At 42.9% G+C, this 12,099-nt stretch overlaps 1 pseudogene; it reads left to right on the plus strand.

Annotated features, from left to right (window-relative positions):
* The first annotated feature begins 9,273 nt into the window (after positions 1–9,273).
* Positions 9,274–10,596, plus strand: LOC100061209 (F-box/LRR-repeat protein 21 pseudogene; annotated as a pseudogene).
* Positions 10,597–12,099: the final 1,503 nt, after the last annotated feature.

Raw genomic sequence — 12,099 nt, forward strand, 5'->3', positions numbered from 1 at the left:
AGGGATAGTTGACAAATAAAAATGGTATACATTTCAGGTGTACAGCATGATATTTGGATGTACATATACACGGTGAAATGATTACCACAAATCAAGCAAATTAACATAGCCGTCACCTCACATAATTACCATTTTTTAATGATGAGGACACTTAAGATCTATTCCTCTTAGCAAATTCCAGTACATAATACAGGATTATTATTAAGTATAGTCACCATGCTGTACATCAGATCTCCAGAACTTATTCGTCCTTCCTAACTTCTTGAGTCAATGTTGCTGTCCTTTTTCCAACTTCTTGGGAAGAATACTTAGTTCATTAATTTTCAGGGTTTCTACTTTTTCCTCTGATTCCTACTTTAACTGCCTCCCACAAATTGTGTTATTTGGTATTTTCGTTGATTTTCGGTTCAGATGGTTTTCAAATTTGGATACGATTGCTTCTTTTATCTATGAGCTCTTTTAAGTTGACTATTTTCAAATATGTAGGAACTTTTCTAGTTGGCATTTTATTATTGATATCTGGCTTAATTCCACTGTGGTCCAAGAACGTGATACATGTGGTTTTAATCCTTCGCAATTTCTTGAGATTTTCTTTCTGGACATGATACGGTCAATGTTTATACACATATGTGCTTGGAAAAAACTGTAGCTTCCCGTTGCTTGGTAGCTAGAGATGTAGACGTAGATATGGATATGAAAACACCGAGGTCTATGTCTGTATTAGATCGTTTGTTAATCATTATATCAAATCTCCGATCTACTTACTGACTGTTTTTCTGTTTGTTCTATCAGTTCCTGAGAGATGTATATTATCCAACTGATTGTTTATTTCTCCTCCTCGTTATGTCAATTCTTGGTCTTGTGATTTTAGACTATGTTTTTAGTTGACAACAAGTTTTAAGACTGTAGGAAGTGATAGATGCACCAATAATTATAGCTGGAGATTTTAACCAACCACTCCTAGAAACTGAAAGTTCAATCCAACAAAAATAAGCAGCAATTTCAAAGGCCTGAGCATGATAATAAATTTGAGTTGTCAGATAACATAAAACTCTATGCCCAACAAACAGAGAATATAAATTCTTTTGAGCACATGGACTATTTACAGAAATAGACTATTACTTAGGAAAATGCAAGCCTCAATAAACTCCAAAAGATCAGTATCATAGAAACAAGGCTCTCTGATCTTAGTAATGCTTATGCAGAAATTAATAGCACAAAGATAGCTTTAAAACATCCAAATGTTTAGAAACAGAATAGCGTATTACTCACTAAGCCTTGGGTTGAAGGACACCAAGACATATTTAAAACGGAATAAAGGGCATATTCGGCATCCCTCAGAGTTTAAAAATATACTTACTCGATACCCTACAATGCCACCACTCGGCCCTTAGCCTAGAGAACCCCACGCACGTGAACACGAGCAGACATGGCCAAGAAGGCGCAGAGCTGCATTGCTTGTAAGAGTCCCAAACTGGACACAACCCAAATTCCAAAACTACTTGAATGGATATGTGAAGTGATATATCCATAAATGGGATATCATACAGAAAGAAAATGAACAAATGTGGCTACACACAAGTTGGGTGAATCTTATGAGCATAACATCAAGCCAAAAAGAAAAACGAACAGACACACTAGAATATATATTATAAGAGGCCATTTTTATAAAGTTCAAAGACAGGCATGCATAAATAGACGATAAAAGTATACAAAATAACTGGAGGTGTAAGGCAAAAGCATGAGGGCCTTTTACGGGGCTGGTCGTGTTTTATTTGACTCAGGTAGTGGTTACGTGAATACCCACATTGTAATTATTCCTTATGCAGTATAGCTATGTTTTATGCAATTTCTGTAGGTGTGCGCTATTTCACAAAAATAGCTTAAATATTACTCAGTACTGTCACAATCCCACAGTTGAACCCCTTTATCATGTTGATTTTGGGGACAAATATGTGCCTCGAGTCATTAGAGGCAGCTCTGGGTATGTATGTGTATTTTGGTAGAGATGGGAGTATTTGAGTGGGGTAAAGCATGTCACATACCATATTAAAATTTGTTTGATGAGAAGATGGTCTAATGGGGTTTCCTTCATTTGCAATTGACCCTACCTTTCTAAAAACCACACACAATGTAAGAAAGTCTGCTTTCATTCGTGACAGCAGATCCATTCTGGAATTTTTTCACTTGCCAAGTTATCTGTGGCTGATATTAGTGGCTCTCAACTCTTAGCATACATAAAATGTATGTCAAAGGAAGACTGTTAAATGGCAGAATCTTTGGAGCCACCTCTAGTACAAGATGCGATAGGTGGAAAAAGTCTTCATGGTGAACAAGTGCCCCTAGACACTCTAAGCAGGTGATCCAGGGACGCAGGAAACCAACATTGCAGTGCCTAGTACTTCCTTCGCTTCCGCCTCATGAATAAAAATGTCTGGTCAATTCGGTCACAAGCGAGGGTTGACTTCTGTCCCAGTTCCAAAGCGCTTCATGGTCTCCTATTCACTGATGCCATGGTTTCTGATTCTCTGTCCTTCTGGTCTTTTCCCTCTCCAGAGCGTCCACTCTATCTGATGCCTACAGGTTGGACTTCTCCTAGTCAGCTCCTTGACCCTCACTGTAGAGTATTTCGTCTCTCTTCCCTCTTTGTAGGTGGGGGTTGTGTCTTTCCCTTTCTTACTCCCATCCCAGAATGCGTAGTGCTGGGCTGAAAACATAGCAGAGGCTTACAAAGCGCAGTTTTGCTCCCTCAAAGGAGCTGAACTTCAACACCCTCTTTTATTAGTCGCCAGATCCCCAGACCGGACCGAGCACATGCTTTTATAGAAGGAAATCTCAAATAGCCTGCAGAGCCAGTCATGAGCCAGCCTTCTAACTGGGTGCCAACGATGTCATGACACCCACTGCAGACACACTTCTGGCTGTTCTTCACATGCCTTGCATATTTCTTTCTCACAGTTGCAAGAATATTCTTCAGAAATTACCACCGTTCTTCGGTAATTCAATGTTTCAGTCTTTGCTTTCTAAAACTCCATAAACATCTCAGCAGTACTCAAAAATGCCCAGTCTCTTCTATTTCTTCACCCTCCTCCTGAGTTCCTAGGTATTTTTTTCAACTGGGATGGGTCACTGCTCTTCCCATGGGTCCACTGAAAAAAGTAAGACACGGTCTGTATCCTTGTGGAACTTATATTCTAGTGAAGAGAGACAGATGATGGACAAAAACATTAAAAATTAAAGAGGATGATCTCAGAGAGCGATGTGTGCTCTGCCGAAAGGAAGCATAGAAAGCAAACAGAAAGAGTGAAGTTGGGCAACTTTAGCTTAGAGAGGGATGCCTGGAATGAAGTAAAAAGTTGAGGCTTCCACCTATCCGGAGGAAGAATATTCCAGATAGAGGGAACAGGAAACACGGAGCCCTGAGGCAGGAGTGTTCTTGGTGTGTTTGAGGAACAGCAAGAAGCAAGGAGAGCTTCAGCCAAGTGGTCCAGGGTAGAGTGGAAGGAAATTACGAGATTGGTCTTTTTTTATAAGTAGAATGGGAAGCCACTGGAGGGTTTCAAGCAAGGAGGTTACAGGATCTTGCTTTCATTTTTAAACTATTTCCTTTGCCTTCTGTGTAGAGAGTAGAACGCAGAGCTCTGTTACAGGTAGCCAAAAGCACTTTCATGCATTTAAGCAGAAGGGGGAATTTGGTGATTACAAAGGTGTTAAAAGAGCCTGAAGAAGAGACTGTAGGTTGTGTTTCCAGAACTACTTTCCTGAGTAATACCACAGAACTCGTACAATCAGGAGCGTGGAGAGCGAGGAAGCTGTTGCCCTAACAGCTGGCCCAGGACTACTCAGCCTCTGCTCAGATCATCACAAGCTTCAGCTTCAAGACCACACTGCCTCACTCTCCATCTACATAAGCAAAGTAGGTGTCCCATGCTTTGCCTTTCAATACCCACAAAACTAGGAACTGTCCCCTGGGGCCTCTATTATTGCTGATGCAGAAGAAGCAAACGCTTCCAAGACCGTGCTCACTAGCAGAAATCAGAAACCACAGAAGCAGCAGCAGCACAGGCTACACCTCACCTCCCCTTCCAAATCTCAGGCAGGTTTACCTGCTTGGCGGAGGCTAAGTCATCTGTGTAATCCAGGCCAGAAGGGCAGAGTTCTGGAAATGTAGACGAGCTTTCCAACCTCTCCCAAGCCTTACTTGCTGTGATTGGGGTTGGAAGGGAGTCAAGTGAGCTAATCAATGTTACTTGCTGTAGGATACGGAACTGGAAGAGAGTAAGCCAGTTAGGAGGTTATTGAGTAGTCCACCTGAGAGATGATGGTGGCTTGGACAGAATGAAAAAAGCAAAGGTGTTGAAACGTGGTTGGATTTACATTTTACATTTAAATTTATGTTTTACTCAATAAAATATATATATATATATATATGAAGATTAATACTTCCTTTCACCCCTGCCCCAGACAGTGAAGCTTGGTTTAGGAGCTCCTCTTACGTGTGTCAGAGTATCACACTGTATTGGAATCTCTTGTTTCATTATCTATACTTCTACTGAACGATCATTTCCTCAGGGCCAGGATGTGTGTCTGGCTGTGCATGGCACAGTATCTGGCACGTGGTGCTCTGTCAAGAAATATGGTTATCGCGACGAATGAAGGAATAGTGGATCACTTGAGTTCGCCAGCTCAGTGGCCTGGTGAATTTCTCTTGCTGAGACGCTCTTATGACTCCTCGCTTATTGCCAGTGTTGCCGGCTGGGGCCACATCTCCCAGCACGCATTGTGAAACCCTTTGGGCAGTCAGAGACTGGACTCCAACGCCAAGTGAAGGGCATGGGATTGGATTGAGCCTTAGTCAGGCCCACACACATTATGTTCGACTAAATTTCCCCCTTACCCTCCGTGGGAATGATTGCCCTAAGCACACATCCCTTATTACAGCAAATCAGAAACAGGCAGAAATCCTACATTTTGTCCTGTGCTCCCTTGTGAACCAGCCTGTGTCCACATGAATAGCAGCTACGAACCTGTGCACAGAAAGGTGGAAATGCTGAAGTGGCTGCTGTAGACACCACCTGAGAGTGCGGCTGAAAAGTAAGTGGGGAAAACTGGGTAGTTCACTGTGGACTGAGCACTTTGAACAAAATTATATTTGAAACATTTAAGTTCTGTGATGACAATAAAACGCCAAGTCCAATCATTAGAAAGTGTAAGGTAAGAGGACAAGATGGTTCCATGTAACTCGGGTGTTTGACACCCCTGCCAGCTAAGCCAGAAACTGTGCTTCAGGTCTCCCCAAGAAAAATTACGATGAGCAGTCAGCTGCTTTGCAAATTCCCACTTCTAAATTAAGAGGGTAAAGTAGTAGTTCAGAAATGAATTTAGTGTGATTTATGGAGCTTCGCACTTTGTATATTCCTTGGAGTTTTCAACTCTTCTTGGAGCCTGCGTAGGACAGGGCTCTTTCTCATCTCCTGGATTCCTGGAGCTTCAGGCTGTGGCAGACACATTTGGGACACATCCCAGGCACTACTAGCTCCCCCTGGACTGCATTCTCCAGCTCTTCTGTGTGCCTGCCCCTGCCCCCAGCCAGAGTCACACAGCTCATCTCAGGAACGATGGAAAAGGCCAGCCTGCTCCAGTGACCCACATTTTTCCTTCCAGCCTGCTCCAGTGACCCACAGTTTTCCTTCTGGCTTGTCCTATTGACTGACCAGAAAATGGCCACCTAACTCCAGAAGAAGGTCTTCCATTTTTTTTAGCACTGACCGTGTGCTCAGCAATAGTTTTAGGTGCTTTCCATGAATTAACTCATGTTACCCTATCTGGAAGTTCTATTGTCATCTCACTCTAGAGATGAGGAAACTGAGATACAGAGAATTTAGGCAACTTGCTTAAGAACACACAGATAGTGAGTGGCAGAGCTGGGGTTCAAACCCGTGCAGTCTAGCTTCAGAGTCTGAGCTCTGACTTGTACTCGATCATCTCCCCTCCTGCTGGAAACTGGGAAGAATAATACCTACCTACCAGGGCTGTAGTGAGGATTAAACTATTATCATTAGTCCTCTGCAGGAGGGTGGTCATTTTCTGACCAGTGGGCTGGGGTAGAGAGTACTTTTTGCAAATTAAGTTCCAGACACAATCCTCATGCTGAAACAGGCACTTCCGCTTATTTCTTACTAAGTCCAAAGTGAAGCTCTGCATAAGCAGACTGCCATAATAAAGCATTTCGGTGGAAAGAAGCTCTCGTAGCAAGTTGGCCTACAATAAAACACAAGGAGGGTCACTCTGACTTCATTTCCATAGCTGACTCCTAAATAGGATCTGCAGGTCCACAGCGAAGCTTTTCCACACCTAACAGCTTTTGGAACAGGTTTGCGCACTTGCATATGTGTGCATCCTGTTCCGAATGCCCTTTGCTCTACATGAGTCATGTCGGCATTAACAAACATAGCCTTGGTGGCTGGTTATCTACTAAGGCCCATTGACCCTTCATGCCCCACCTAACTCAATATACTCCCTGCACGAGAAACAAAGTCTGGGGGAACCAATCCACCGTGAAATGAGGAATGTTCTCATAAACAACATCAGGAACATGGAAGCTGTTTGAAGAGCTGTGGTGGGTTCTTCTCATCTTGTTTTAAGGAAATTGATGCTTCCCAAGTAAATGTTGCACTCACCTCTGTTGTCTATGTTAGCCCACTGTGTACATTCAAGGGATTAAATGGCAATATGCCCACATCCTGAAGAACAAACTAGAGAATGGCTCATGTCTTTAAAATTCCATGATGCCCAAGAATAAGACAGTGGCTTAAGTTAGTCAGGTTCACAAGCTAAGAAATAAATCAAATAAATCGTTCAAGCAACCTTCCCCTTTGGGCTTGACATTTCTAAAAAGGGAAAAGGTACACGAGAAGAGCAAATGTGGCTCCTTCCTGATTAGGAGCACCCAGGCAACATTTGGTGGAACTGATCAATTGTAGCCTGGTTTTTTTTCCCCACTCAGACTTCTACAAGGTCAATAAGTACCTAGAATGACTACCATAATATGTCTTTTAAGATGTCAGGTGTTGAAATTACTTTTCAGTATAACCCGCACAACCCTTGATTAGGGTTATTTGTTTATTTGTTAAATGTAGTAGGGACTCAGGGGAGAAATCATGGTGGGTAAAAAGAGCTTGTTTTGAAAATGAGAAGGAATGTGGAGAGAACACAGCTACGGATGCCTGAAGTGAAGCTTACAGACTTTCAAGGGAAATAAGACCGGCAAACACAGAACTCTAAATAGAAGGTACTGTGTGATCAGGGCACAAAGAGAGCCACACAGTGCACACACAGTTAGAGACCTTACAGCTGGCTTTGGGGAGAAGGGTATATGGTATGGGCTTTACAAAAAAAGGTGGGATTTTGGCAGAAGAAGGAAAACTGGATAGCTGCAAGAGAGAGTTGCTCAGGGAAAGGCCAGATGCCCCATTAGGTTTGAGCCAAGTGTGCATGAGCGGAAGGGCAGAGAGGAGCAAGCTACAAGGGTAGGTTGGAGTCAGTAAATGGCTTGGAGGCTGAAAGGATTAAAGAGGGGTGAACACCAGGGGTGGAAAACCAACGAAAAGGCTTTTGCAAAAGCCTAGGTCAGGGATGAAGGCGTGCACTGGGGCCAGCAGCAGCGGCATGAAGAGGGTGCAGTGGGGAGAAGCATCGTGGCCTTAGCTTTGGAGGACAAAGCTGACAAAGATATTGTGAGCCACACACAAAGGCCTAGATAATCAGGAAACACTCTTTCTCACTTTACCAACACCTACAGACTTCTCCCCAAATGGGAGTCAGTTATGATAAAACCACAAAAAAGTAAATGAGAGATTAGTATGGGATGCCCCAGTTGACTGAGTCAAGGGGTAAAATGAACACACAATCACTTCGGGGGCTTATTTGATTATTGGAATGCCGTGCAGTGCTGAGGCAAAATGCCAGATGGCAGCAGCAGACAGCGCAGCTGGCAGTGCGGTCTCAAATCTGAGACAGTACTGCGCTACCCCTCACCCCACACATAGACACACAGTCCCTTGGATGGTATTCACCCTCACCCTAAGAGCCCAATTGTCCCAGAAAGACCTCATTTGGGCGTGCAGCCTCCACTATTAGCAGGGTGGTCTCAGTAACATCTTTTGTGTCTGCATTTCTATAGCTTGGGATTCTCAGAAGTCTAAAATCGAAGATTGGAACGACTTCATCATACAGCTGGCAAAACCATTAGACGCCTCTGCATAAAGTTCCCACTAAGTAGTCAGGTAGTCTGTCCCTGAACGTCTCCGATGACAGGGACCTCATTCCATTTGGGGCCTGTGCTGAATATTGTTTCTCATTATCCATCCTTCCCTAACAATTAGTGTGTCACCACTCTGTTCTGCTGTGTACCCACTCGGTATCTTTGCTTACTTGATCTCATTTAACCCTCACAACACCTAATTGACAGAGGAAAATGAGGATCCAAGAAAGTGACTTATCCAGGGTCACACAGCTGCTGAGTGGTGCAGCTGGGATTTGAACTCTTAAGTCTATCTGGCTCTGATGTTCCGTCCATTAGAACTTAGTCTAAGCCAAAATCTGTCTGTCTGTAAATCCCACCCACCACCAGAGTTATGACATCCCTTCCCGGAAAGAGGGTGGCCTCTTTAAGGTACCGCTGGAGACACAAACCTTCTGGATCTCTTTCACCATGAAAACACTTGAGAAATGCTGACAAGGCAATCAAAGTAAAAGGCGAAGAAGGCCACATAGCCAAGCCTTTGGAAAAAGTGCCTGTCCTTACCCTCTCTTGGCTTACATGGTGCTCAGCCTTCTGCTCTCTCAGAGCTCACCAATGAGCCTTCTAATCAACAAATCTGATGGCCTCCTCCATGTCTTTGTCTTCTATGACCTCCAACCTCTGGAAGTTCTCCTCTCTTAGTGTCCAGAAGACTTCATAACAGCTGGGCTGGGTCTTAAAGGAAAAGTAGCAATGTGCTGTACAGAGAAGGGGGATACTGTATATTCAAATTCCCGTTCAACATAATCATTGATGTGCCTAATAGTCAATGCAAACGTCAAACGTTAAAAACCAAATTTTTCTTATGTTACATCATATACAAAAGTTAACTCAAAATGGATCAGAGACCCACCCTAAGAGCTCAAACTATAAACCTCTTAGAATAAATCATAAGAGAAAAACTTCATGACATTGGATTTGGCAATGAATTCTTGGACGTGACACCAAAAGAGCTGGCAACAAAAGCAAAAATGCATGGATTAGACTACATGAAAATTAAAGACCCTTGGGCGTTAAAGGACACCATCAAGAGACTGAAAAGGCAACACACAGCGGAGGAACCTCAATGGTGCCCACCGGGGTCTGTGTCAGCACGCCTGGACCAGGTCAGAGCAATGTCTCGGTCTCCAGGGAGGTCCCCCCTCTCCCCGGGATGCCACCAGAGCCCACCAGATCAGGCCCGCGCATCTTCTGTATGTAGGAGATGGAATGAAGTTTTTCATATCCCTGACCATTGGAGAAAGTTTGAATTTGAACTGAACCAATCAGCGACTTTGTCTTTTCAAGCCACTCCTCGTGATCTCATTCAGCAGATCTTTAAAAGGCATGTTGCCTGTCTCCAGTATGTCAGCTTTAAGGTTGATAGCAGTACTGAATCAGCAGAGGCTGCCTGTGATATACTTTCTCAGCTGGGAAATGGTTCTCCACACCTTGGGCTTGATTTCTAGGGCCAATCCAAGTTTTATGAACGTGTCAAAGTCTCATTTTGTGTCAGCACTTACACTTGCTTGTGTCAACTCAAAATCATTATCATCAATCAAAGTTGAAGACCCACCCATGGATGACCCTTCACTGAAGGTCCTGGTGGCCAATAATAGTGATACTCTAACACTCCAAAAAATGAGCAGCTGTCCTTATGTTTCATCTGATGGAATCCTTTGTGTAGCTGATCATTGTCAAGGCCTTAGAGAACTGGCATTGAATTATTACATTCCAAGTGATGAACTTCTCCTGGCCCTTTCAAGTGAGACTCATGTTAACCTTGAACATCTTCGAATTGATGTTGTGAGTGAAAATCCTGGACAAATTAAATTTCATTCCATTAAAAAACAAAGTTGAGATGCACTTATTAAACACTCCCCTGGAGTTAATGTTGTCATATGCTTCTTTTTAAACGAAGAGGAATTTGAGACATTCTTCACAGAAGAATCCCCTGTCACTCATCTTTATTTCTGTCGGTCAGTAAGCAAAGCGGTCCTAGGACGGATAGGTCCTAACTGCCCACGCCTAGTTGAGTTAGTGGTGTGTGCAAACGTTCTTCAGACTCTTGGTAATGAGCTGATCTGTATTGCTCAACACTGTAAAAACTGAACAGCCTTGGGCCTCAGTGCATGTGAAGTTCGCTGCAGTGCCGTGGTTGAGTTTGTAAGGCTGGGTGGGAGGAGGCTCGCGCAGCTCTCTGTGATGGAGGAGGTTCTGACCCCGATGGGGATTACAGCCTGGATAAAATTCACGCTGAAGCCTCCAAATACCTGGGAAGAACGTGGTTCCCGGATGTCATGCCTGGCTGGTAATCGTCTACCAAAGATTCTCAACTTTTTTTTTTAAGGCAGTAAGATTAGGTTCTTTCTGTCTATGCAGACATAAATTTTAAGACGTATTGCTGAAATGTTTTTGGTAAAATATTTTATCATTTGCAAATTGTCTTAATGTACTGCAGCAGAAACATTTGAAAAAATAGGAGAAATTTGAAAAGCCAGAAATTTCCATAAATCGGGTGCAGACGCTATATTGTGAATTAGTTCATATGCTAAAGGCTACAGATGGTTTCTAGATAAGCTCCTCAGCCTTCCTTGAAGGCATGTTTTAGCTGGCTAAATAAATTTATGATATTAAGCTTTCTATCCTTTAAATTATGCATTGACAACTTTATATTCTTTTAATTGTTTCTGTTTCATTTTGATATTAATATATTTTACAAAATATATAGTATTAAAAACAGAGTAAAATCAAAATATAGATATAAGGTTGGCTTAATTTTACTTCCTTTTTAGCACTATATAAGATGATATTGTGATTCAATAAACAACTTGTAATTTCCAAAAAAGAAAAAGGCAACACACAGAATGGGAGAAAATATATGCAAATCATCAGTGTAGCACACCCAGGTGGTGTCGCAGAATTGCTCGCATGTGGGGATCCCCTCCCCCTGCACACACATACACAAATCTGGTGTCAGAAGTGTTGTGAGTGTGAAAGTAGAGTTCTGCATGAGAGTAAAGGATACACGGGAGGAAAAACTGGGATAATTCGAATACAGGTGGTGTCAGGGAAGTGGGACTTGCCACATCAGCCTTGACTCATAAAATCACATGGTTTGGGAAGAGAAAGGATGAAAAGGTGGGACATGAACCTTTGATTCCGGCATGGCAACGTGGTCCCCCATGATGTGGACCAGGAGCTGTGCCACACTCAGTTACTAAAGGTAAACGTCACCAATGGAATTTGGAGACGGATCCAAATCACAGGCAGTTGGTTCACTGGATGCATAGGGAAATGCAAATTAAGAAGAGAAAGGCAAAATATTCAGTCTCTTTGTTATTGTTATCTGTCATAGCTAACATAAAATTAAAAGAAAGTACTAGGTATGATTTCGATGCTAGACTAAGCTCAGAATCCAGTCACTGGCCTCAAAGCCACCCCGCAAAACAAAAATTATGCCGGGACAATGGAAAGTACCTCTAAGACCTCTGGTCACCAAGAAGGTAGTCAACATGGGTGGAGCACAAAACCAAAAAACTATTGAAACCAGAAGGTACAGTGGGAAGGAACTGTTTCATTTTATAGATGGATATTGTCAGCTTCCTGAGGAACCTTTACTAAAATGGAATACGAGAGTGGCTTCACATGCAAGCCATGTGGGACTGGCCTTATGATGACCCGGATATTCACCCGCTGAATATGCCCATTACTCAGGTCATGGTAAATATTATGGTTAAGGGGACCACTTTCATGTGGGCACCCCATATAACCATGCAGCTGCAAAAGTGAGGGACAGTTCAGGAAGCCTTATTGAA

This window comes from Equus caballus, chromosome X (assembly GCF_041296265.1).
Source record: "Equus caballus isolate H_3958 breed thoroughbred chromosome X, TB-T2T, whole genome shotgun sequence".
Lineage (NCBI taxonomy): Eukaryota > Metazoa > Chordata > Mammalia > Perissodactyla > Equidae > Equus > Equus caballus.